At 44.5% G+C, this 23,924-nt stretch overlaps 1 protein-coding gene across 1 annotated transcript in view; it reads right to left on the bottom strand.

The window, feature by feature from the left end:
- Nucleotides 1-23,924, bottom strand: part of Spock1 (SPARC (osteonectin), cwcv and kazal like domains proteoglycan 1) — a 482,809-nt gene that overhangs the window by 432,059 nt on the left and 26,826 nt on the right. The gene's annotated exons all lie outside the window — the stretch shown is intronic.

The raw sequence follows: 23,924 nt of genomic DNA, 5'->3' as shown, positions 1-23,924 counted from the left end.
CTGCCATCCCTTGGCTCCTGTGTTGACCCTTCCTGTCACCAGCTGGTAGCACCATCCTGAGGGGTGATCAAAGCTCTAAGATGTACGGCAAAGTAGATCAGCAGGGGCATACAAATTACAGTGGTCCCTGTTTCTTCCACCATGATGAACGAGCCTTTGAAGCCAGGTTGGGGGAAGACATCTCTCCCCTTTAGTTGCTTGTATATCAGGAGTTTTGTCATGATAGTGAAAAAGTCTCTCTCTCACACACACACACACACACAAACACACACACACAGTTACTAAGCAGGGGCAGAGAAATAGCTCAGTGGTTTAGAGAACTGGCTGCTCTTGCAAAGGACCAGGGTTTGGTTCCCAGTACCCACATGGTGTCTCACAACCACTTGTAACAGCATATCTGCTCCAGCATAACTGACATTCTCTTCTAGTCTCTGTGAGCAATCAGGCATGCATGAGGTGCACATACATACATGCAGGCAAACACTCATTCACATTAAATAAATTTTTTTTTAAATCTCTTTAAGAAAGTCAGTACTGCTGGGCAGTGGTGGCATATATCTTTAATCCCAGCACTTGGGAGACAGAGGCAGGCAGATTTCTGAGTTTAAAGTCAGCCTGGTCTACACAGTGAGTTCCAAGACAGCCAGGGCTACACAGAGAAACCTTGTCTCAAAAACCAAGAAAGAAGGAAGGAAGGAAGGAAGGAAGGAAGGAAGGAAGAAAGGAAGGAAGGAAGGAAGGAAGGAAGGAAGGAAGGAAGGAAGGAAGAAAGAAAGAAAGAAAGAAAGAAAGAAAGAAAGAAAGAAAGAAAGAAAGAAAGAAAGAAAGAAAGAAAGAAAGAAAGAGGAAGGGAAAGGAAAAGAAAAGAGAAATAAAGAAAGACAGACAGAAAGAAAGAGAGAGAGAAAGACAGACAGACAGAAAGAGGAAGGAAGGAAGGAAGGGAGGAAGGAAGGAAGGAAGGAAGGAAGGACAGACAGACTAAGAGTAGGGTTACTGCTGTAACTTTGCCTGACTACTTGGTTCAAAGGTGTTAGGGGACTGGCCTGGGAGAGAAACTTGGAAGGTTTTGGAGCTGTGAATTAGAGAAGCACAGAATTCTGTGGGCCATTCAGATGGGAGCTAAGAACACCAGAATACTAACAGAGACGCAGTGAGCAACACTGGTCATGAGGCTTCTGAAAGGATGAGGAGGACTAGTCTGAACACATGAGGCTGTTCCTGTTACACTATGACGAAGAGCAGATTGACAGGTGATAGAGTGACGAAGCTATCACACAAGTTTATTGAGCTGAGCATTTTTGCTGTGTCGTGACATTTATGCAGTATCATGGTGATTGCTGGCTTCTCAAAGCCAATGAATGTTATATCAGAACTGGGGGGACAAGTGGAGAGGTTTGGAAAGCGCGCTGTCTGGATAGGAGGATCAAGCTTCCAAATGGGACCAAGCATGGAGTAGTTATTTAAAAGATTAGAACCATTAAAAAGTAACCAAGTACTTGGTGTTGGGAATTGGCCAGACCTCAGTCATCACAGGCCTGGGGTATGAGAAAGTAGACCCATTTCAAAGACTGTTCCTTGAAAATAGAGGGACATCTGGAGCCTGGGTTTATCACATATGGCCTTCATTATATTTGCGTGTGCTCCAACTATCCATAACTTCTCTATGAGTTTGATCAAAGGGATGCTGGATTTTGTCCAAGGCTTTCTGACAAATCATCTATTGAGATTATCATGTGATTTCTCATTTTTGAGTCTATCTACATTATAAATTACATTTATTGATTTATGGGTATTGAGCATTGAAGGAATAAAGCCACTTTGGTCATGATGAATCCTTTTGATGTGATTTTAATTAGCTTTGCAAGTATTTCACTGAGAATTTTCACATCTATGCTCATCAGAACGATTGGTGCATAATTTTCCTTTTTTGTAGTGCCTCTTTTGGTATGGGTATCAGGGTAATACTGGCTTATTAAAAAGCATTTGGAGACCCTCTGCATTTTCTAGTCTATGGATTATGAGTGTGAGCTCTTCTTTGAAGTTCTGGTAGAATTCTTCCATGAGTCCATCTAGCCCTGGGATTTTTGAATTGGGAAGTATTTTTATTAATGTTTCAGTCTCACTGCTGGTTATATATGTTTATAAATTATTTATTTCACCTTGGTTTAATTTTGATATGCCATATGCATTTAGAAACTGTCTGTTTCTTTTATTTTTCAAGTTGAATGGAATATATGTTTATAAAGAAAGTCCTTATGATTTTCTGAATTTTGTTACTATCTATTGTGATGTCTCCCTTTTCATATCTAATATTACTAATTTAGGTCTTCTCTTTCCTCCTTTTTGTTAATTTGTCTAAGGGTTTATCAATTTTGTTTATCTTTTCAAAGAACTAATTCATTTCACTACTTACTTTGTACTTTTTTTCATTTCATTTTACTAATTTCTGCCCTGATTTTGATTACTTCTTACCACATAGTCTTTGTGGGTTGGCCTGTTCTTGTTTCTCAGACTTTACAGTGCATTAATTTATTTATTTGAGGTCTTCCAATTTTTTATATAGGCACTTAGCATTATAAAGTTTTTTCTTAGGTCTAACTTCATAATTCAACTTTGATATATTATATGCTCATTTTCATTCAGTTCTAGAATTTTTTAAAAATTTCCTTCTTAAGTTCTTCAATGACCCATACATCATTCAATAGTGTGTTGCTTGATCTCCACAAGATTGTGTACTTTCTATAGATTCTAATGCTATTGATATCTGGCTTTGTTCCATGTGGTCTGATAGACTGCAGGATATTATTTCAAACTCCTTACACCTGTTGAAAGTTGTTTTGTATCCTAATATGTGATCAATTTTGGAGAATGTTCCATGGGCTACAGAGAAGAATGTGTATTCTTTGGTGTTAAAAGGGAGTATCCTATAGATGTAATACGCTTCATGATACCATTTAAATCCAAGGTTTCTCTGCTTGTTTCTGTAAGAGTTGGCTGTGGTGTAAGTGAGGGACTGAAGTCACCCAGTATCATTGGGTTGGAGCGAACCAATGGCTGCAGATCTAACAGTATTTCTTCCATTGAATTGGATGCACTTGTGTTAATTTATATATGCTTTGAAATTATAATGTCATCTTGGTGCAGTTGTCCTTTTATGAGTATGAAGTGACCTTCTTTCTTTTCTTTTCTATTTTTGGTTAGAAATCTATTTTATCAGATGACTACAATTGCTTGGTTCTTGGATCCATTTTGGGGGATGCCCTTTTTCATCCTTTGACCCTATGATAATGTCTGCCTTGGGTGGTGAAAAAGATGGATCTTGTTTTCTAATCTGATCTACTAGTCTGTGTCTTTTTGTTAGGTGTTTGGGCTCTAGAACCAGGGTAGGACCAGGCCTGACCCAGGGAAAGATCCAAAGGCACACATAGAATTCCACAAGTCTTCCCACAGGTTTCAGACATTGGCAGAGGCCTGCACTAAGCAGGGTAATGCACACAAGTGCACACAGTTCTACAACATACGTCAGTGGAAGCTGTGGGTCCAAGATGGAGGCTGGATCTGACCCAGAATAAGGTCCACAGCCACTCAGGGAGTCCACATCTCCTCACACAAGCTTCGGACTCAGGCAGACTACCCCTACCAAAGGACAGAATCTGACCCTCAGAAAAATATGAGGGATATACTATCAGTCTCCAAATATCAATTCCATGGAGGAAAAGAACACCTCAACTTTACCTGAATTAGTTCTTAGAACATTGTAAATAAATCTATTGAAAAAAGAAAGTGAGTATTAAGATCACCGGTGTGTGCCATCAAGCTGGGTTTATGCAGTATTGGGGATCAAACCCATGACATCTTAAATTATAGACATACCAGGTTCCTATCATGAATGTCTTACATTAGTATGGCATGGATGTTAAAATGAGTTAGCAAATTAACTAATGAACAAGTACTGAGAAGTTAGTGACCAAAAAAATTAAAATTAAAAAAAGAAGAAAGGGAATTTAATTTTTGAAGAAAAATGTAAAAAATAAAATAAAAACAGGAAGTCTTTAATCTTATGCTAGAACCCATTAATAACTCAGCTACTCCTCTGTTTCACATTTACAAGCTAACTTTTCTCCAATTTTCTCTCCCTCTCTTCTGATAATGGCTCCGCTATCTCCCTGGGCTTAAAAGCATAGATCCTCTCCCCATTAATGCTTTGTCTCTGAAAGCTGTGAGGTGCTATCAATCCCACTCGAGTCTGGCAGTTGTGTCTTCCTATTCATCCCCATTATTCTTGCTTAGGCCCCTCCTCCTCCTCCTTGCTAACTCGTCTGCACCAGTCTTTCCTTCCCACAGCACCTCTGTTGTCCATCCATCTTGCTCAACCATGCCAGAGGAATTTTGCCAAGCCAAAAGTGATGGGAGGACTCTTCCCCTCAAAGCTCCCCAGTCCCCATGGAGCACTCCACTACCCTGAAGCCACTGACTCCTGGCCCTGCCGGCCTCGGGAGGGAGCACGCTGCCTAGGCTTCTTGAGAGCTATGACTGTTTTCCTCCTTGACCCTTGACACAAGAGCATCCTCCAATCTCCATTGACACATTCCTTGTTAAATGCTCCATGTTCCCCGAGGTCAGAAAGTCATGCTTGGCCACTCTGTCTCTGCTTCCCTGAAGCATTCATTCCTGCACACTGTAAAGTTTCAGAAGTAAGTTGTCACAGAAAGCCTCAGTGTTGCCCCAAGCTCACATCTCAGTCTCTCTGGGGGTAAACTCAATGCTCACAGCGCTTTCCACTCTGTTCATTTTTGTAGGGCACCCGTCATCTCCCATGCTCTTCCATTGTACTTTGAGACAATAACACAAATGGGAGAGTTACACTAAGCATAAACAGACTCCTGTAATCTAGCCCCAGATAGCATAGAAGAGCTACACTAATCCAGCTAACGTGCACTCCTTTTAACGCTCATGTGAATCCACTTCTCATTTGAAAATTTAACAACTTTCATCTTAGTAAACATCTCCCCCCTTGATCTATACAAAAATAATAAGGGATTTAGCTCATCCAGACTTTACTTAGTCCCACGCAGACATTTTATGCCTCCTTTTGAAATCTTACTCCTGCTGTGGCACATTAATTCTGATACGGATTGTAAACGCTGCGGGCAGACTCCACTGATTGGCTCCAGTTGCTCACGTTAGTTGCCTTCAGAGAGCACTGTAACCTTCTAGCTAAGCATGTCTGTATTTCTCTAGTTCTACAGATTAGGACAGTTTCACTATCTGTGTTTTATACCAGCAACCCTGTCAACTGTTTTGTAAGGTGTATTTTCCTTTATTTACTTTTATCATATGCTTATGGGTGCTTTACCTACATGTGTGGATACACACCACACGTGTGTTTGGTGTTCATGGAGACCAAGGAGGGAGCATCAGAGACCCTGGAAGAGGAGTTACAGAAGGTTGTGAGACACAATGTAAGTGATGAGAACTGAACTCAAGTCCTTTGCAAGAGCAGCAAGTGGCCTTAAGCCACGGAGCCACCTCTCCTGCCCTAAGAACTACCCTCTTTAATTCATTATGTGTCCAACTGGCATCCTGCTGACTGAACTGGAATGAGTATGGATGACCTGTCCCGTGTAATAACTTCTAGAAGAGTTTTCCACAAAATCCAGCAATGACAAATGTCTAGGCCGTGGCTCTGACCTGCGACGGAGGTTGTGGTTTTATTGCCTGTGTTATGGATACAAGCGCAGACTTCTCTCTGCTCACATGAATAAGCATTCTTCCTCTGCTTGTCCCCTCCATGGTACTATCAGCTCTGCAAAAGCCCAGGGTAAATCTTCAGCTGATCTGAGCTCCACTTTTGTCCTTGGTGCCTTTGTCTTAGTGAAAGTGGCTACACAAGTCCAAAAGCAAACCCTCCCTTGTTTCCTGAAAATGTCCAGGTTGCAATAAAAATCCAGGATGGGAGCCCACAGGTCTGAGCTTTAGGGGTTGGAGATTATGTGACTTTTAAAAGTCAAATTCAGAAGTCTTTTACCAGGATTCATGTTCTTTATCTTTATTCAAAGCAACAACAAATGTTAGAGAGCTATAAGCGGTTTCCATACATATTATAAAGAATGGGTTCACTAAGCAAAATAGACAAGCTTCTAAATAAAGCTCAGGACCAGAAACCATGTCATCTTTCTAGAGATTATGGCTCCACTGTCAACATAACACCAGGAGATACACCCACCCTCCCTGAGTCTGCTGAAGAGTCACTCAGAGACCTTGGAGTGTGAAGCTGCCTCACATACACCTCTCATTAAAAATAACTGTCAATTCCCCGTGTGCTCTCCGTGATTCTCGTGGGTATCGACAAGAAAGTCAAAACAAAAGCTTGAACTTTCTTTCCCATAAACAGCACATGGGTGAGAAATTCTCTGTGTGAGACCAAGGGAGCTTCGATTTCAGAATATCAAGGTACTGAAAGCTACAGCCATGTTTGCTCAAACCAGTAAAACAATTGTCCCCTAGTTTCTATGTCTCTCGCAGTTATAAAAATCTACACATGGTCCAGCTGTAAGGACCAGGAGAAGAAGGTGTGCATCCATCCAAGACCATGTGGCTTCAAGAACAAAATTCTTGTAAGCCAATCAGCACTGTGGGCAGATCAAGTGAGGATTATTTTTAGAGATGTCATCATGGTTCTGAAGTATCCCAAATAAACTTGTGGATTTTAAGAAATAGAAAGGATTAAAAGGCTGTTTTATACTATTTCAGTGCAAGGGGCTCATGAAAAGCATTGAAGTTAAAATCATGACCTCAAATTCTATTCTGACTACAAGACTCATGCTAGTAGACTCTCCACATCTCCTGGGTTTTGCTTTTCTGAGCTAATTTAAACTGCTTGTGCATAGATGCCTGCAAATGTCCACCACACAAGTGGATAACAGATATTACAGCTCATAAGGATACCATGAACAAAAATAAAAGACAAGCTATTGGGGATTAAAAATCATCATGTAAGGGACCCAAGATCTCAGAGTCCATCCATTGTATTCAAGGCCAGAGCAAGTGGAAATGAATCTTTACAGGACAAATTAAAGTCATCATTGTGTGCCTTGGTGTGGCTCAGCCCATGCTTACGTGACAACCAAACCTCATGAGGGATACAAAATGAGCAAGAGACAGGAAGCCAAGCTTAAGAAGACAGATGCTCAAATATACTGACCTAATGCAGTCAGCATCTGGGTCAACTGCAGAGATTCCTTCCCATCATGTTCCCAAATGCCCCTAAGAATGGAAGGTATTATCAGCGCATCACTGGGCTTCTCTTAGAATCCACATGTAGGAGCGTTTAAAAATCTCATTCATAGCACTGACCTTGAAGCAAATGCCATGGTTCTGAAAAACCCATCCAAAGCCTACTGAGGGGAAAATGCTGGGAAAACGCTGCTAAACTGGGGAGACGTGGTAGCACTCAGGGATACTTGCCAGGAAAACCAGAAGTGGTTTCTCCTGGCAGTAACGGAGGGACTCACAATTAGTACTCTGATTCAAAGATGGATATTGATTTCTCTGCAGAAGGCTTAATAAACATGAAAGTCACATGATTTTCTATATGAGACTACAGTTTTAACTTCAGTTTGTTTTGGCCAAGGACAACCAAGGTCCTTGAGCAACTAAAATCACAATGCCTGAATTACACGATGAATGGCAGATTTATAATCCCAGGCCACCAATACTGCCAGATCATAACTAGACAATGGACTTTTGCCTTTCAATGCCAGCTTTTTGAAAAGCTGTCACACATAATTTGGAATACTTGAAGTAAATTGCAAATCTATCTGTCCCATTGTTTTTCTACACAAACAAAATAAAGAAAGAAAATAATGATCTCTGCTTTCTAAATTAAATACTCCAGCAAAATACATTTTTCCCTCCTTAAAGAGTATGAGTCTTCAAATTCATACCTGTCCTGTTCTCTGACCTCTGTACAATCAGCTCACTGGGCAAGAAACTACAGAACAAGGAGGCCAAGCTTTGAGATTTAACAGACTGCCTTGCACACAAGAATTCACCTGCTTATCAACGCAGAACAACATTGCCTGGCTCTCACCCTCCACAGCATCTTTCCACAAAGGATGTGTGTCTGATTGCACAGGCCATCTGACCATAAGAACCAGGGAGAACAATCCTCTCCAAATGAGAAAGAAGTACATTTGGCTGGAATTGTCCATGGGACTCGCCCAAGGTGCCAGAGTCACTCAGCAAGAAGAACCATGCCTTCTTGGTAGATTGTTTCCAGGGAAACACTGTAAACACTGAGCCACCTGAATCAAACTGGGGTGGTTGTTCTTGGGAATATTGTACAGGTTTCCTAGGTTACAAGGCCCTTGGTGGCCTAGTACGGTATATAAGAGGAAAAGCTACATCAGAGAAGCTAAATAAACAAATACAGGAGCATTAAGTAGACAGCAGCAAGTCGGAGGCATAGCCTTGGGATACTCTAGAACAATAGCAGCTATTCACCATGAGTGACAGTGCTGATGTGCCTCACAATGGCCAGGAGCTTCTTCTGTCTTGTACCCACAGCCCCTGAAATTTGAGAGCCATGGTCTACTTAGACCTACAGTAGATCTAAGGATCTACTGTTTGAATCCCACTATTATATCCTACAACCAGCTGTTTTCTTCATAGCTTAGGAGTTAGGGGCTAATTTACTTCCTCAGTCCACTTGAGTAAGCAGTAGTGGGTACAAGAGAGCGGGTGGTCACGCCCTGAAGGCTCTTGGGAGCTGTCCATGGTACTTAGCCATCAATGCTTCCTGAAGCCTGCTCCCCACTCCCACAAAGTTCTTACCATACCTAAAACTCAAGAGCTCTCATCCCAATAGCACAGAATATTTGGTTTGATATTCTAAAGGAGGCTGGAGAGATGGCTCAGACATTAAAGGCAAGGCTCACAACCAAAAATAACGAACCACGGGACTAACCAAGCTGATAAGTTGTGCATCACCAAATACTGTGGCTTACACATACTTCTAATCCTGACAAACACAATTATTTCTTTTCTTTTGGCAGATTTTGTAATTGTGCTCACTATGCCTCCTCTATAATTCTCAAACTGTATTATATGCTAAATATAGACAAGTCCCGATCTCAGATGGTATCTTCATATGACACTATCTTAAAGTGTTTTTGACCCACTAACTCAATTAAGATTTCTGATTTATTTATTCTATCAACAGACACTAAGTAGTACTATGGTTGAGCCATAATTATCACCATCAGGAATATTTACAAAAAGAGGAAGTCTTTGTCCTCTAAGAACAACTAGTAAATGGTGGCATCCAGAGCCCGAAATCAGCACAACAGTGAGCTCTAGAAACTTTGGCAAGCCTGCGATGAGACCACAGTGGTCCCAAACAATAATTAATCACCTCAAGCTAATGAGAAGTTTGTAAGACTATTCTCTTATCTACAGATGTGCTGCAATGACGTGCTTCAAACATGAGCAAACCTGACACCAACACGGGAAACTCATCGTCAGCGCACACTGCTAACTAACGCTCATCTACTTCAATAATATTGGAAGACACTGCAATCATTCTGCCAGAATACTCATCCACTTAACAATCCGGGGCTTCTTAACTACAGGGCCGCAGGAACACAACTTTAAGTTTGAGAAGGATTCATCCGAGGGGGAAATTAACTGGGATGAGGCTTCACACAAGGCTGCTTCTGAGCTGGAAACTCACTCATAAGCAGCAACCTGAAGAGGTCGTTATGAATCTTTTAAGGGAAGATCAAAGGGAAAATAGACATGAGTGGGTCGGAGCAGAATGATGTGAAGTATAAGAGCCGGTGTGGATTAGAATTTAGATGGTCTGCTTAGGCAGGGTGCCCTGGAGAAGAATAGGAGGCATCTGGGTTTGAGATAAAAAAGGTTTCTCTCCATGGGGGACAGCAGGAGAACACGGGACATTCCCAGACTTCCTAACTCAGTGACATTCTTGGAGGTATTTTTAGGCATACCAGAGTTGAGGAATGATTTAAACCATGTTATATAGATTGACTTTCACTTCTAGACAGGCTGCTATGCTCAGCCCCACAGGGAGATGGCTCACGGGGTCCTGGAGTCGCACTCCTTCTGAGAAATCAGTCAGTAAGGATGTGGCACTGTAAGTTTTTTTTTTTTTGAGTACCTACTGTGTACTACTAAAAAGTACAAAAGTCATCGGAAATGGTCAAAAGGCTATGGCCCAAGCTAACAGTACTACCATCTATGACAAGGACATGCTGGTGTTCCAAATTATCTCAGCGAAGTGAAAAGAGGAATCTCTCCCCCAATCTCCTTCAGTTTTAAACATGTGGGAAATAAAGAAAAAGGCACAAAATGAGAAAATCCAAAGAAAGTGACTCAATCTTGTTTGGTGCTTACTAAAATGAAAGAGAAGAGTGTAGCCAGCATGCTGCCAGGCATGCAAGCAGGCACTTCAAGAACAGTGGAGGTGTCTCCTAGATAGAGCTTGCTCCTCCATAGGCAACACACAGCATCATCACTAATTGAGCTAAAACCAGTCTGAGCTCTCTTCTTCGAGGTCAGAGAAAACAGCCCTGGGAGAAAGGACTAGACAAATAACTTACGTGAAGACACACAAGTGCTGTTATCTTGCAAGATTCAAAGCATGAAGGCTTGAAGAAGCTACAAGCTTCATCTATCATTTCCAAAAGGGGCTTGATAGCCAGGCTTTCTTGACCAAACCAGACGAGTCTTGAACACAAACAAGAGTCAACTCTATTTTCTAAATGTTCTACAATGTGTGTCTCTGTGTGTGAGTGTGTATCTCTCTGTGTGCGTATATCTGTATGTGTGTATGTATGTGTATGTGTGTGTGTATGTGTGTGTGTATCTCTGTGTATGTATCTGTTTATGTGTGTGTGTATGTATCTGTAGGTGTGTGTGTGTCTATATTTTAAAAATTTAAGCAAATTTTAATTAAAAAATTCCAAGTATTATTTGGGGCAACCTCGCTCAGTCCTGGGTGCCTCCATGTTGAAGAAATTATCTACTGTTCTCTACTGTTCTTCGAACGCGAGTGAATCTTGGCTTCTGGTCAAGTTTCCTAACACACAGTAAGAACTCATTTTACGCATTTTAGGAAATTTTGATTTTTTTTTCAGTTATCTCATTTTCTTACATCCAAATCCCTTCTGGGGAAACGCTTTTCATTTCTAGTACTGGTGACTTTCCCCAGCAAAGACAAGAACACATTTAAGATTCATGTGTGTGTCATATTGTCCCTTTGAGGAATCACAGATGGCCTGTGGGTATAAGAGAGATGTGAGCACCAGGCAAAACCACACAGACCAGTTTCCAGCTAATTTTAAAACACTGCAGAAACATCTATTAAAGTGAACTTGAACAGTAGCTGGGGCAGACACTCTGGGCATAGTCTAAGTCCATGAAAATGGACTGCTAACTTGCTTGTGATTATTGTACGTAGTGTGAATGTCAGAAAAATGGCTAATATGCCAAAGAGAATCTAGAATGTGTGCCTCATATTCTGGCTTCACCTTGCTGTCCCTGAATGAAGTCGCACATGCAGCTTAGTGGACTGAGCAGCATTGTGAACCAGCCCTGATAAAACACTTGCTACCAAGTGAGTTTGTTGGTGACGGTATATTGACCCACACAAGGGCTTCCTGTTGCCCATGCATGGGTGTGGGTGCACGAAACATGCAGTCTCTTAGGGATCAAAAGCAAGACTCACTACTGACTTTAAAGGTAAGGGAGAGCCTTAAAGGCTGAGACGTGAGCATTTCTCAAACTAATGCCAGAAGCAGCAAGAAGACCCTGTGGCCAGAGTCACACATCTCAAGAACCAACATTCCTACCGAGACACAAGGGCATCTCCCAACTCCAGAGCTTTGGGCATTTACCTTCAGAGAGAGGTAGATCCAAGAGCAAAGAAATTGTGACTAATTCAAAGCTTACATTTAAGGTGTGAAATCTTCCTCTGAGTCTGTATAGCTTAGCCATGTGGAGCATAGGTTCAAGCTCTAGAGATTAGCGTGCATGAGATGGACTCAAACCGTAAAGATTAATGTGTGCGACTTGGGTTCAAACTCCAGCATTTAACATGTGCGGTATGGGTTCAAGCCCCAGCATACCTGTGCTCACACACAATTATTTCAGGATGTTATTTAAATGCTATTTAATCCTCTGTGGCATTATCTAAGGCACAGGCTAGAAACTGAAGTGACAGTCCATCTTCCAGAACTGTCTCATCTGAATACTTCCCAGCCTGGCCACATCGTGGGGGAGGGGATGTCTTCCAGGTTGCTCAGAGATTCTTATGTCCCTAAGATGGTTATCTATGCTATCAATATGACTGGAGCCCTGTTCCCCAGGCGCTGTTGACAAGCTGGGTGAGACAAGGAAAAAGAGAGAGTCGTGGGTGTGCCAGAGAGCCTGGAGACATAAAGCAACCAAGGAAGGTTTTACAGGAGGGAGGAAGAGATGGATGGGAGGAAGGGAGTAGGGGAGGAAGAGAGGAGAGGAGGGAGAGATGGCAGAAAAGGGTGCTGAGAGAATGAGCAGGTGCCCCTGCAGAAAGCATGATGTGTGCTGAGACTTCACGTAAATACACCCTTTGTGAGTTGAGTGACAGAGGAGAGGATAGACAGTCAGCAGGACCAAGTCACAAAGGACCTTGAAAGCTAAGCTAAGCAGCATGAATGTGATTCGTTGGTATTGGGTGATCTTTGAAAGCACTCCATCTGTCACCTTTGAGCTAACAGGAAGAACAAACACAAATCTACAAACCAGTCTGGGTTGGAATGGCTCAAGCTGGAGAGCAAAACATGCCTAGAAAGGTGCAAGAGGCCAGAACAGCATCCTAGGGCTGGCCTTCTGTACACCCTGCCTCTGTGCGCAAGGTCACCATAGAGGACCACCCTATCCAGTGCACATAGGGGGCTACAGAGGAGCCCGGAGTCAATCTCCATGGCTTTCCTCTCCTCCTTTGTGCTCCATCCCTGCAGAAGACACAAGTCCGTTTGTCCAACTATCCAATGGGTTCAGGCCAACTTCCTGACACTGAGCACACAAGACAGGACAACAGCAACTATGCTTAACACAGTTACAAAGACTCTCGGGACCATCCACACTGGCTGTCCACCTATTGCCCTTGAATGTGAGATATAGAGAGAGTGTTTGACATAGAAGCAAACTCTACACCACACTACAAGGTTCCACATGGTCCACGCTCTCCTACCTCCCAATACCACAGTATCTCTGCCCACTTAATGCACTCTAGACTTCTTCCTTAGACATGCCAGATGCATTCCCACTCCCAGGCCTCTGCTCCTCCCCTCAGACCTTGACTCCACTGACTCCAGTCAAGTCCAGTTCTTCACTGAAGCCTTCCTCAAGGAGGAGAGGCTCACCATCCTCACCACTATCACTGCCCTTGGTGCTAAGGCAGCATCTGTTGTCGATGCCCCAAGACCCAGGAGCCCAGGCAGGGATTGTTCTGTTCACACGTTTCTCCGGTGTCTACAAAAATCTTGGTACATAGACACACTCAATAAATATTTGCTAAATAATGGAACAGCTAATTGACCAATCCACATCTTAGAAAATGCACAAACATTGGTACCTGAGCTTAGGAATGCATGACACTCAACATCAATGTTACAGAGACTGCAACAATAGAATTTCTAGCTTCTTGTAACATGTCTGCATCCAGAACACTGACAGCTGGGTGTGCTCACTTCAGACAGGGCAAATCAGCAGGAAGCATGCTGAATACAGGCCATGAGAAAAGAAACTTCTAGAAATGTTGTCATTAATGAAGCAGCTTTTGTGGAAACCCCTTGGAATGCTGTTAACATAGGCAAAAAAACAAAACAAAAAAACAAAACACGCCTCCTAACTATGAATTTAAGGGCTGGAGAGAAGACTAACTCTGCCAGCATTCCACCACTATTGAAGGAAGCATTTCCTGGAAGACCCCGGGCTCTAAGTCACTGCACACTCTGGGCCTCTGTCTGTGGTCTGCTCCTTTCCTTGACTCTAGTGAGGTTTTATGAAGAGCAGACCTGCCTGGAAAGGAAACCTTCTGCAAGCCTAGAATCTGCAAACTTTCAGCCACGTCTCCCTCACTGACGCTAATGAGGAGACACGGGAACTGAATGCCCCTCTGATAACTGGAAATCCATCTCCCAGGCAACCTCTCTGTGATGCAGTAACAACTCCCTGCACTTCTCCAGCACTGGATCACTTCCACGCTCGAACATCCCATCACCTCACGAGCTCCTGGGAGGCAGTGTTAGTCAGCAACATTGGCATTTTGCAAATGGAGATCCTGGAGAAGCCAGGGCCTTAGTCAGACAAACCCTAAGGAAAACACAACCAGGATCGTCTGGCTTCACTGTGGAGGCCCAACTCCTAGCTTTTACACCACAGGTAGAATGGGCAGAAGCGGGGGAATTGGGGGAGTGTGGACCTGTATGTTACTGTCATCAGACCTTGCTCCAGCAGTGCCAAGGATTCACAGCATGGTAAACCCAATATCATAAAGATGGGTTCTTCCAAGCATCCCCTGAACACATAGTTCTCTCTAACAAACACGACTCAGAAAGATCCCAAAGTGTGCCCACACAGGGAAGGCTTCCTTCACTGAAGAACTGAACTTGAATGGACACCTAGAAAGTAGTGTTTCTAGAGAGTCTAGGCACTCTGGCCAACCATGCACCATGGCCGGGTATAGATAAGGCATTTCCTCCAGCTGAATGGGACTCCTCAGGTCAGACCCACCTCTGCAAGACCCTAGCACTGGGAGGGTGGAAGCTGTACTGGCTGAGGGTCAGATTCACTGTCAGCCTGCTAGGGCTGAGGTTTCGCCATCTGGGGAACTCCAGGCACATTACTTCTGAGTCCTGAATCCTGCAGACTCAGTGAGAACTTTCTGGATGGAAAAAGGACATGGCAGGTAAAGAGCTATTCATGCAAGTATGAATCTGACCTAAAGTTCTTCCTGTGGCTGAGGCCTCAGGGGCTCTCAGAGGTCAAACTGGTATCTCCTATGACAGAGACTTCATTATGTGGCAAAGAATGCCTTAGGTCATGACTCCCCACTTATCTATGGTCAAGCATTTTGACAGTTTAGGCATTTATACCTTCTTCCATGATATTACTGAATATCCCCCCACAGCAGACCCAGAGACTCTCCAGCAACCAGTGGCTACCTGACATCACAAGTCGGGAACCCTGCTTTCATCTACTACCCTAAGGAAGAGTGTCATGTACATTTATTTGTCAGCCTCATCAAATCTAGCCTTGTCTTCATGGACTCCCAAGACCCCAAAGAGTTTATAGTATGCTGCAGCATCTCTTCAATAGCCCCAGCTTCATGAGGAAAATTCACTTGTGTTGAAAGGTTTGACATCCAAATATCTCAGTGGGAAAAAGTTTGAAAATTAATATAGAATGTGTTATAAAATTTTGGTTGACTTAGCATCAGATGCCAACCCTTCAGCTATATATAAAAACACATGAAAATGAAATCACCCATTTGCTCATGAGTTTCTAAATTCCCAAACCCATCACAGCCCATTTCCTAAAGGTACTTCCCCACAGTCTGTCTGTGGCCTAAGAGGAGGCGACCGGTCCCACTTGAGTGGGAAGAAAATGGTCACAGAATAGCTATTAGATCAAATGGTAGTGATTAAAATGGTGGCTGCACTGGAGAGATGGCTCTGTGGTTAAGAGCACTGACTCCTCTTCCAGATGCCCTGAGTTCAATTCCCAGCAACCACACGGTGTCTCACAACCATCTGTAGGGATCTGATGCCCTCTTCTGGTGTTTCTGGAAACAGCTACAGTGTACTCATATAAATATAATAGATAAATCTTAAGATGGTGGCCGCAGCAACATGTCTGGGCACTCACTGCAGTCCAGTCAGATCTCAAGCACAGGACCGGGAGATCTTATTACCTGTACTTTTCAGCTGAGGAATCAGAGAGGTGAAAGAGTTCTGCCCCTGCCTGAGGCTGCAGAGTGCGTGAACGGCTAAGAACATGACTGGGCTTAGCCTGGTACCCAGCAAAATTTTGGCAAGCAGAATGGTGGTAACTGTGCACCTCAGCACCATTGGGTATTTGTGCATGGTACATCTTCACAGTGAGGTCTGCCCTGGATGTTGTAGCAAGGTTACTGTCAGCCCTGGCTCTCCTCACAGGGTCACAGCAGCGACCCCTCCCCTCTTTATCCCCATGCTGACAGACACAAACGTCTTGTGTCTTTTCCAAATGTCGGCTGGAGAAGAAGTCCCCTCCAGGGGACAGCTGCTGCAAAGCACGATCGCGGTGCCCTGACAGGAAATAGAATGTAATAGGGAAAGCAAGGTTTGGTGTCGCTGATACCTCAGGGATAATCCTGAGAATGACAAGGGACAGAGGTAATGGTGTAAGGAGTCACTGAGTTATATAGTTAACCTCAGAGTTCAAAGTAAGAAGTTTGACGGTCCTGGAGACCCTGGGGAGCCACGGACACCTGTGACTACGGTGTCACAAGATTGGGTTTCCGAAACATGGAGCAGGAAGTGAGATCTATCTGGAAGGAACCCCAACCAAAGCACAGCACCATGTGGTCAGGATCTAAGAGACGATGGGAAGTTAAGGAGGAAAGATCTGAGAGGGAGACTGAGGAGTCACCATGAGCAGGCCTGGCTCCGGAAGGGTGGGCAAGCCAGGGATAACAGCCACCTACAACCCCGGGTGTCTTCAGTGATGTTGATCAGGGTCACAGACAGACACAGCAAGCAGGAGAGAAAGGTTCTGACTTACCAGCAGGAAGAACCCAGTGCCACACGTGCTAATGAGCTACCAAAGAAGAGGAGTATGCAAATGGAGGGGCCTTTGGGAAACTGAACAGGCTCTGGGTAGAACTTAGGAGAGCAACAGGGCTCCGGAAATGTCCCAAGAACACGGCATAGATAGACAAAGTGCTAAACCTTCTCCACGCCCCGGTAGACAGCCCCGTGCCCACATGCACAGGGGCAGCACTAATTGGACTTGGTGTGTTTAAAAGGTTAATTAATTCATAAATTAATTAAAATTTAAATTTTTCTAAAATGAATTCAATCACCCCAAAAGATTTTCAAAGTATGAAGAGGGAGTTAGAGAAATGTCTCAGTGATTAAGAACACTTGTGGGTTCAGTTCCCAACACCCACACGGTGGCTCACAACCACCTTAACTGTAGTTCCAGGGGACCCAGTGCCCTCTTTCGACCTCCACAGGCACCAGGCATACACATGGTACACATACGCACATATGTACATGCATATATACATACATACATGCATACATACAGGCAAAATACTCATACACATAAAATAAAAATAGACAAAAGACTGAAAAGAGGTCTAGGGGATCACTAATATTTAAGGAATGGGTTAGAAAAATCTCACTTGGGGTTAAGGGGACAGAGGTAGAGACAGCAGAGGGGTGATGTCTGAAGCCATGAGAATATAGTGGTATTAACGCCCATAGAGATCGAGCAGGCCACAAGAATCAGAGACTCGAGAGTGAGTAGAAGGTAGACAACAAGACCAGGCCATCTGTTTTGGTTATGCTCAGAGCACAAGAAAAAACAAACATGAATACATGCTATCCCATCTCTCCAAATTTAGCTTGGTGAGGTAAACGCAAACCTAACTCACTTATGTGTGTTATGACTTATGATTCCCACTGGGGTTAGAAAAACTCTACCTGAAATCCTGACAGCTAAGAAAGAGCATCACCACGAGGGCTAAGCAGGATGGACCGCACAGAGCCTTGGAAGATACCATCCAAGTCAAATCCTACACCTTCTCAACAACACAGACACTCCTGTGTAGAAGGATCCTTTCGAAAGCATAAATGGATCTCTTCCCAGGGGCCCAAACTGTATTCTTGTTACCTTGGAAAGCTCTGTGGAACCAGAAAGGATTTTTCCCTGTGAGACACAGTTCCAGAATACGAGGTTACACCTGAAGCAACACTCCACGCAGTCACACACTCATGTCTCATGGCCAACGCTCAGTTGTCATAGGGACCCCACCTAGCTGTCTGTCCATCCCTCCAAATGAATCTATCTCACGGGGCCATGGTGACGCAACTCCACAAGGCTCAAGAAACGGGCAACAATCGAATCTGAGGCGAGAACCGAGCAATCGCGCCAGGAGACAGGCAAACAAATCACACGACGCAACTTTGTTCTTCCAAATTTTGTCCTGAAATATGTTCTCCACAACCAAGGACTGGTCAGCACGCTCTGGTACTGACTTAAACGCTCATCACAGTACAATCTGCCTCAGAGAAATCAGTCATGTGGTCAAATGAGCAAACAATGACTAATTTAATTTCATCCTGCAGAAGTTGAAAAACAAGCGACAATCACGGCGGACACTGCCCGTGTTATTCCCAAGTCGCTGTCTTTTATGTCCCTGATTGGCTTTTATTCTAGACCACAAGAGTTATCAGCTGACTTGGAGTTTTTCCCAGGGCTTTACGCTAAGCATGCTAATTCAGTGCATTGAGAGGATCACACCCAAACAAGACAATGGCTGGATCTCTCCTAAAGGTCCAAGCTGAGCCTTTGCCCAAATACTCATGCTAAATCCTTCTCCATGACACTGCCCTGAGCTCTGGTCATCCAAAGGGTCAGTACGCAGGGACTTTAAGGGAGAGTCTGAGCATAGTTCTCTATTACAGTCTTGCTTCAGAGTGATGCTATGGTTGAGGAACACACTGAGCAGGCCCATCCTGCCCTTAGATGCGCAACTCATAAACCTCGTCTGCTAAGTGAACACAGGAACACAACCCAAACTACAGAGACCAAGTCAGCAGCAGGAGGCAGCAGTGTGAGTGCTAAGTGATCAACATGAGTTGGTATATATTGTTTCCATGGTCACCAATATGATACCTTAAGATATAGGAGAGGAAAATTGTATGTTAGCTACAGCTATATAACAAATTATCCCCCAAAACTTAAATGGCTTTAAACAAATAAGCAGGCATTATCTGAGTTCTGACTGATCAAGAATCCAAGTGCATTTCAACTCTCAGCCTCTGCCTCGAGGGTTCTCCCAGGCTGCAGGCAAAGCACCTGCAGGGTCCTCTCTGAAGCTAAACAGGTTGGATGTGCTCAGAGTTCATCCCCGTGATCACAGGCAGGACGCAGCGGCTTGGAGGAACTGGGCCTAGGCCTCAGGTGCCTACTGCCTAGCAACCAAACCTTCCCTGTTCCTGACTGTACCCCATGGGTCTCTTCTGAGCACTGCACCTCGGCAGCTGGTTTTCCTCACAGCGAACAGGCACGGGAGCTAGCAGAGACGAGGAAGGGAGGTGCCACATCTTCTGAGGCGTCCAATTGCAGAAGCAACATCTTATATTTCTGCTGCTGTCGGTTCACGAGGAGCCTAGTAGGTTCCGCTGGCCCTATGGGCATTGGGAGGGAGGGTGACAAGGGAAGACACAGACACCAGGAGGTGGGACTCCTAGAAGGCCATCTTTACGATCTGGAAAAGCAACATCTTTTCAGAGAGCTTCTTGAATTTCTGCTGCTTTTCCTTTTGAATATCCTCCTTTACATGTCTAACCCATGCCAAACGTCACACACAAGGCACAGTAAGATGAGAAATACAGACAAGCTCTCGCTCATGTGAAGCCTCTAATCTAGTAAGAGAGATGGATAGTAAAGAAATAGGACATGTTTATTTAATTAAGCCATTTAATTAAAGTAATAATGTGCTCCATAAAGAAAAACACATTATAAAATTAGAACTACAGAATGATCCCCCACGGAAGGAATCCCTCTGAAATCCCCCTTGCGCATGTGTCAAAGTAACCAGAGATGGGCCAGGACCAGGAGAGAGGACAGAGGTTCATATACATTCACAAAGAACTAGAAGATGGGGAGGCATCTGAAACCTGGCAATGGCTCCAAACGCAGAGGGGTACAGGACCCTGTGAGCAAGCGGGGGGTGCTGCTGCCTATTAAGCAAGGAAGTAGGAAGTTAGCTAATTAACTTCCTGTAGATCTCGTAAGTTCTCCATGGTTTGGGATACACACTCTCAAATTAAGTTGAGTCAATATAATCCACTTTGGTCTTAATGCTCACAACTCAGCCGCAGGTCTCATGGGGGAGGTTTTATTGGCAGAGGCTGCCTCTGAGAGGGGGTGAGAGGGAACAAGAGACCACTATGGGATCTGGGCCTTGACGCATGGGATGATGCATGTGCAAAGGGACATGTAGTGGGTGCCATGGCGACGGACGCAGGCACAGTGCTATCGCCTAGAGATGACATGTCTCTCATCACTGGGTCTAGGAGCTGGCTGTAAAGACACTTCTAGCTGTCCATGGGTGTACTTGTTGCTGTGTACATATCATCATGGACAATATATGTATGTGTTATATGTGTGTGTGTGTGTGTATACACACACATATATGGACAATATATATATACATATATAAGTACATATACATATATATTAGTTATTAAGCTATAGGCATTATTAAATGATAGCATGCATTGCCTCAACCAAAGTCAGATCCCACCCCAGTCGTTGTTGCTTGGCAAAAGGCACTCTTTTAGGATAACAAAGACTCCGTTCTAATTCCATTCCATCCACTCAATCAATTTTTACATAAATAATGTCAGGAACTGATTCCCGGAGAATGAGTACAGATGTATGGCAGAAACAAGACAGAACCATCCAGGATAAAGATGCTTTTCTTTTGATCCCCGTGGTTTACACTGAGAAGATGCAGCCCAGTGGGTACTTAAATGAAGAGCTTCCCCTGAAGGCTTTCAAGCCTTGCTCAGCAGCAAGCCACAGGGCCCACTGTCCAACAACAACAAAAGGACACATTGCAATACAATGGAAGTTTATCACAGCCTATAAGGAGAAAACCAATACATCCTTACAGCAGTATTAGCCTAGGCTGACACACCTGTGACAAATGACCCACACCCACGCTGTATCCCTATCAACAGAGGAGGACATCCTTCCTATTGAGGAGTCAGGTACTCTGTCAGGAGTAAACACATACATAACAATCCAATTAAGGCTCTAAGGTACTGCCCGCTTATTGCACTCAAAAACTGAGCTTCAACCACAAACCAGCTCTGGAAGCAGCGTGCCTCCAGCCCCACGGCTCCTCTTCCTAGCCCAGGATGGATGCCCCAGGTAAAAACCTACAGACAGAACAAAGCAGGAGCGATCAAACTTGTATGCTTTCCCGGGGCAAGAAGCTGTAGTCGGATAAAACTGAGGGAGAAGAGCCTCCCACACACATGCAAAACTCCTTCCACAAGGCTGTCACACCGCCTACTTGTAGCACAGCTAAGGTCCAAAATAACACAGAGGCAGGGACGGCAAGAATGGAGTGCTCAAAGAAAAGTCCTTAACAGAGGAGTTTGTGGTGCTTTTAAAGTCAACCTGGGAAACTGCGGGAGGCTGCAGGACCTGTAACGCAGAGCTTGCTGGCTAACATAGCAAGCCTCTGGCTACAGGTTGAAAGAACTGGATTCCCGCCTCCACTAATTAACTTTCTGGCCTTTAACAAACATCTTCAGTCAATTAATTAACAAGTGATTATTGAGTATCTATTATTCATCTAGTGTCCAAGAAAATGCTCTCAGACTGGTACAAAGGAGGTCCAGGGTGCATGGCTTACCCTCAGGGAACTTAGCATTGTAGCTGGAGAGGAAAGGCTGGGGTCTGCTTTCCAGAACCAACCGGATAGTCCTGGGAGGCAGGGGCTAAGGTTTTCAGCAGTAGAATGTTCTAGCAGTTAAGTACTTTTAAAGCAGAAAGTGATCAGAAGGAATGGGCTATCCACATTTTTTGTCCAAGTGTGATTACAGTTCTGTTGGGTGGGTATTAGTTTATATAAGAAAACAAGCAGGGTGGTAGCACAGCCAAACACATATGGGAAAATGGTCCTAAATAACTCATTACTGCTAGGGCTTTTCTGAGCCTTTGAAAGCAAACACACAGTAAGTGCATGCAGGGGCATCGGACTTTCCCCAGGGAGTCAGCTCATGGGACAGAGGCTCCACTCAGGAAGGAGCACACCGTATGCCCCTCTCTGTTAGTGCTCCACTGGCCCAGTGTAGTGTTCTGAGGGCTTTAGTCACCCTGACGGGCTGCTGTGCAGAAAACATCTCCTCTTCCCTGTTAGGCATCTTAAGGCTGCCTGATGGGCTGCCCTACTCTGTAAGCTCCAGCTCCCGCGAATGTACTTCTGCCCACAGGAGTGTCCACCCACACAGGGCACAGCGAGCCACACCTTGCACTTGACACCTGTCCAGACACTGTGGACAACACCTTCTGTGTCTCCTTTTCTGGCTACCACCCTCTGTGGACAGTCCTTGTGAATGGGTAGATGAGTGTGTCCCAGATACAGAGCCTAGCTCTGCATCTCCCTGTGACACTAAATGTTAGCAATCTGTCTAAACTCCTCCCCATAGTTACCTGGCAACAGTCAGGTAGGCCTGGCCCACTATAAAAGGGGCTGCTTGCCCCCTCCTCTCTCTCTCTCTCTCACTCTTCTTTCTCTCCTCATTCCCTTCCCCTCTCTCTCCTCATTCCCTTCCCCTCTCTCTCCATGCGGTCATGGCCAGCCTCTACTTCTCTACTCTCTCCCTCTCTCTGCCTTTCTCTGCCTCTTCTACCATCTTAACTCCCCTCCCCATTCCCTGAATAAACTCTATTCTATGCTATACTGTCATGTGGCTGGTCCCTCAGGGGGAAGGGTTGCCTTGGCATGGGCCCGCTGAGACATCCCCTTCCCCGAGACCTCACTACACTTCCATAGAACATATTATATATCTTTATTTTTTTATAAACACATCACTAAACAAATAGACTCCCAAATATGTGCAGCTTGCCAAGAAAACATAAATGAAAGTACAACCTGCTTTACACAGAGGCTCTCCTCCTGAAGGGCCATGCAGCCAGCTAACAAGGGCACAGGTAATAGGAGGCAAGACAGCCACACCTGGACTCTGCCTCTCTAGTGATGGGCCTCTGTCCTTGGGCATTCTGAGCCTCCCCACACGTGAGCAAAAACAGGGATGAAAACAGTCATTTCACACAGGGCTGCTGAGGGGCGGATGGACAGCCAGGCAGAGTCCTCAGGCCAGAGCAGAGCCCAGAGTAAGTGCTCATGAAACACTGGCATCATTCAGCAATAGCTTGATCTTAGTTAACCACAGTCTGTTCTGCGGGCTCTCCAAATGGGTTGATCCCAGAATAATCTATTCAGAAGATACATGCTCAAGGAGTCAATTACTATTTTTCCACATAATTGTGTGTCTGTGTGTGTTTAGTGTGTAAGTGCATGATGTGATGTGTATGTGCCAGTGTGTATGTATAGTGTGATGTGTCTATGTGTGTGTATGTATAGTGTCTGTGTGCTTATCTGTGGTGTATGTATGTGTGTATGTGTTCTTACTGTACCTCTTAAAATACTTCACCGGCTTCCTCACTAAAACAAGATAGATAATGGTGCAACCTTCTTCACTCAGCTCTTGCAAAGGCTCAGCAGATAGGACATAAGCCCTCAGCACATGGCGAGCTCCTGATCAGTTATAGCCTCCATCACTGTACGAGTGGAGCAGCCCATCAGGCACAGAGTAAAGGGAAGGGTGTGCCCATGCTCCTGCGTGGCTCTGGTGGGCTCCTCTATTTCACGGTGTGCAGAAGCCAGCACATCAGACCCATGGGAAACTGCAGCTCAGCCCAGTTTTCCTCTGGGAGGCCCTGAACCAACAGCAAGCCAAGGAGCATCTCCTTTAGAAAGATGGTGCTCACTCCACCTCCCAACAGCAAAAAGAGAAGCTGAGAGCTAGGTGATCCAGGAGGCTGCAGCCTGCAATCAACGG

The sequence above is a fragment of the Mus caroli genome, unplaced genomic scaffold, assembly GCF_978045245.1.
Source record: "Mus caroli unplaced genomic scaffold, Mus_caroli_1 scaffold_15, whole genome shotgun sequence".
Taxonomy (NCBI): domain Eukaryota; kingdom Metazoa; phylum Chordata; class Mammalia; order Rodentia; family Muridae; genus Mus; species Mus caroli.
Note: the sequence above shows the minus strand (reverse complement) of the source record. Positions and strands in the feature narration are given on the sequence as shown.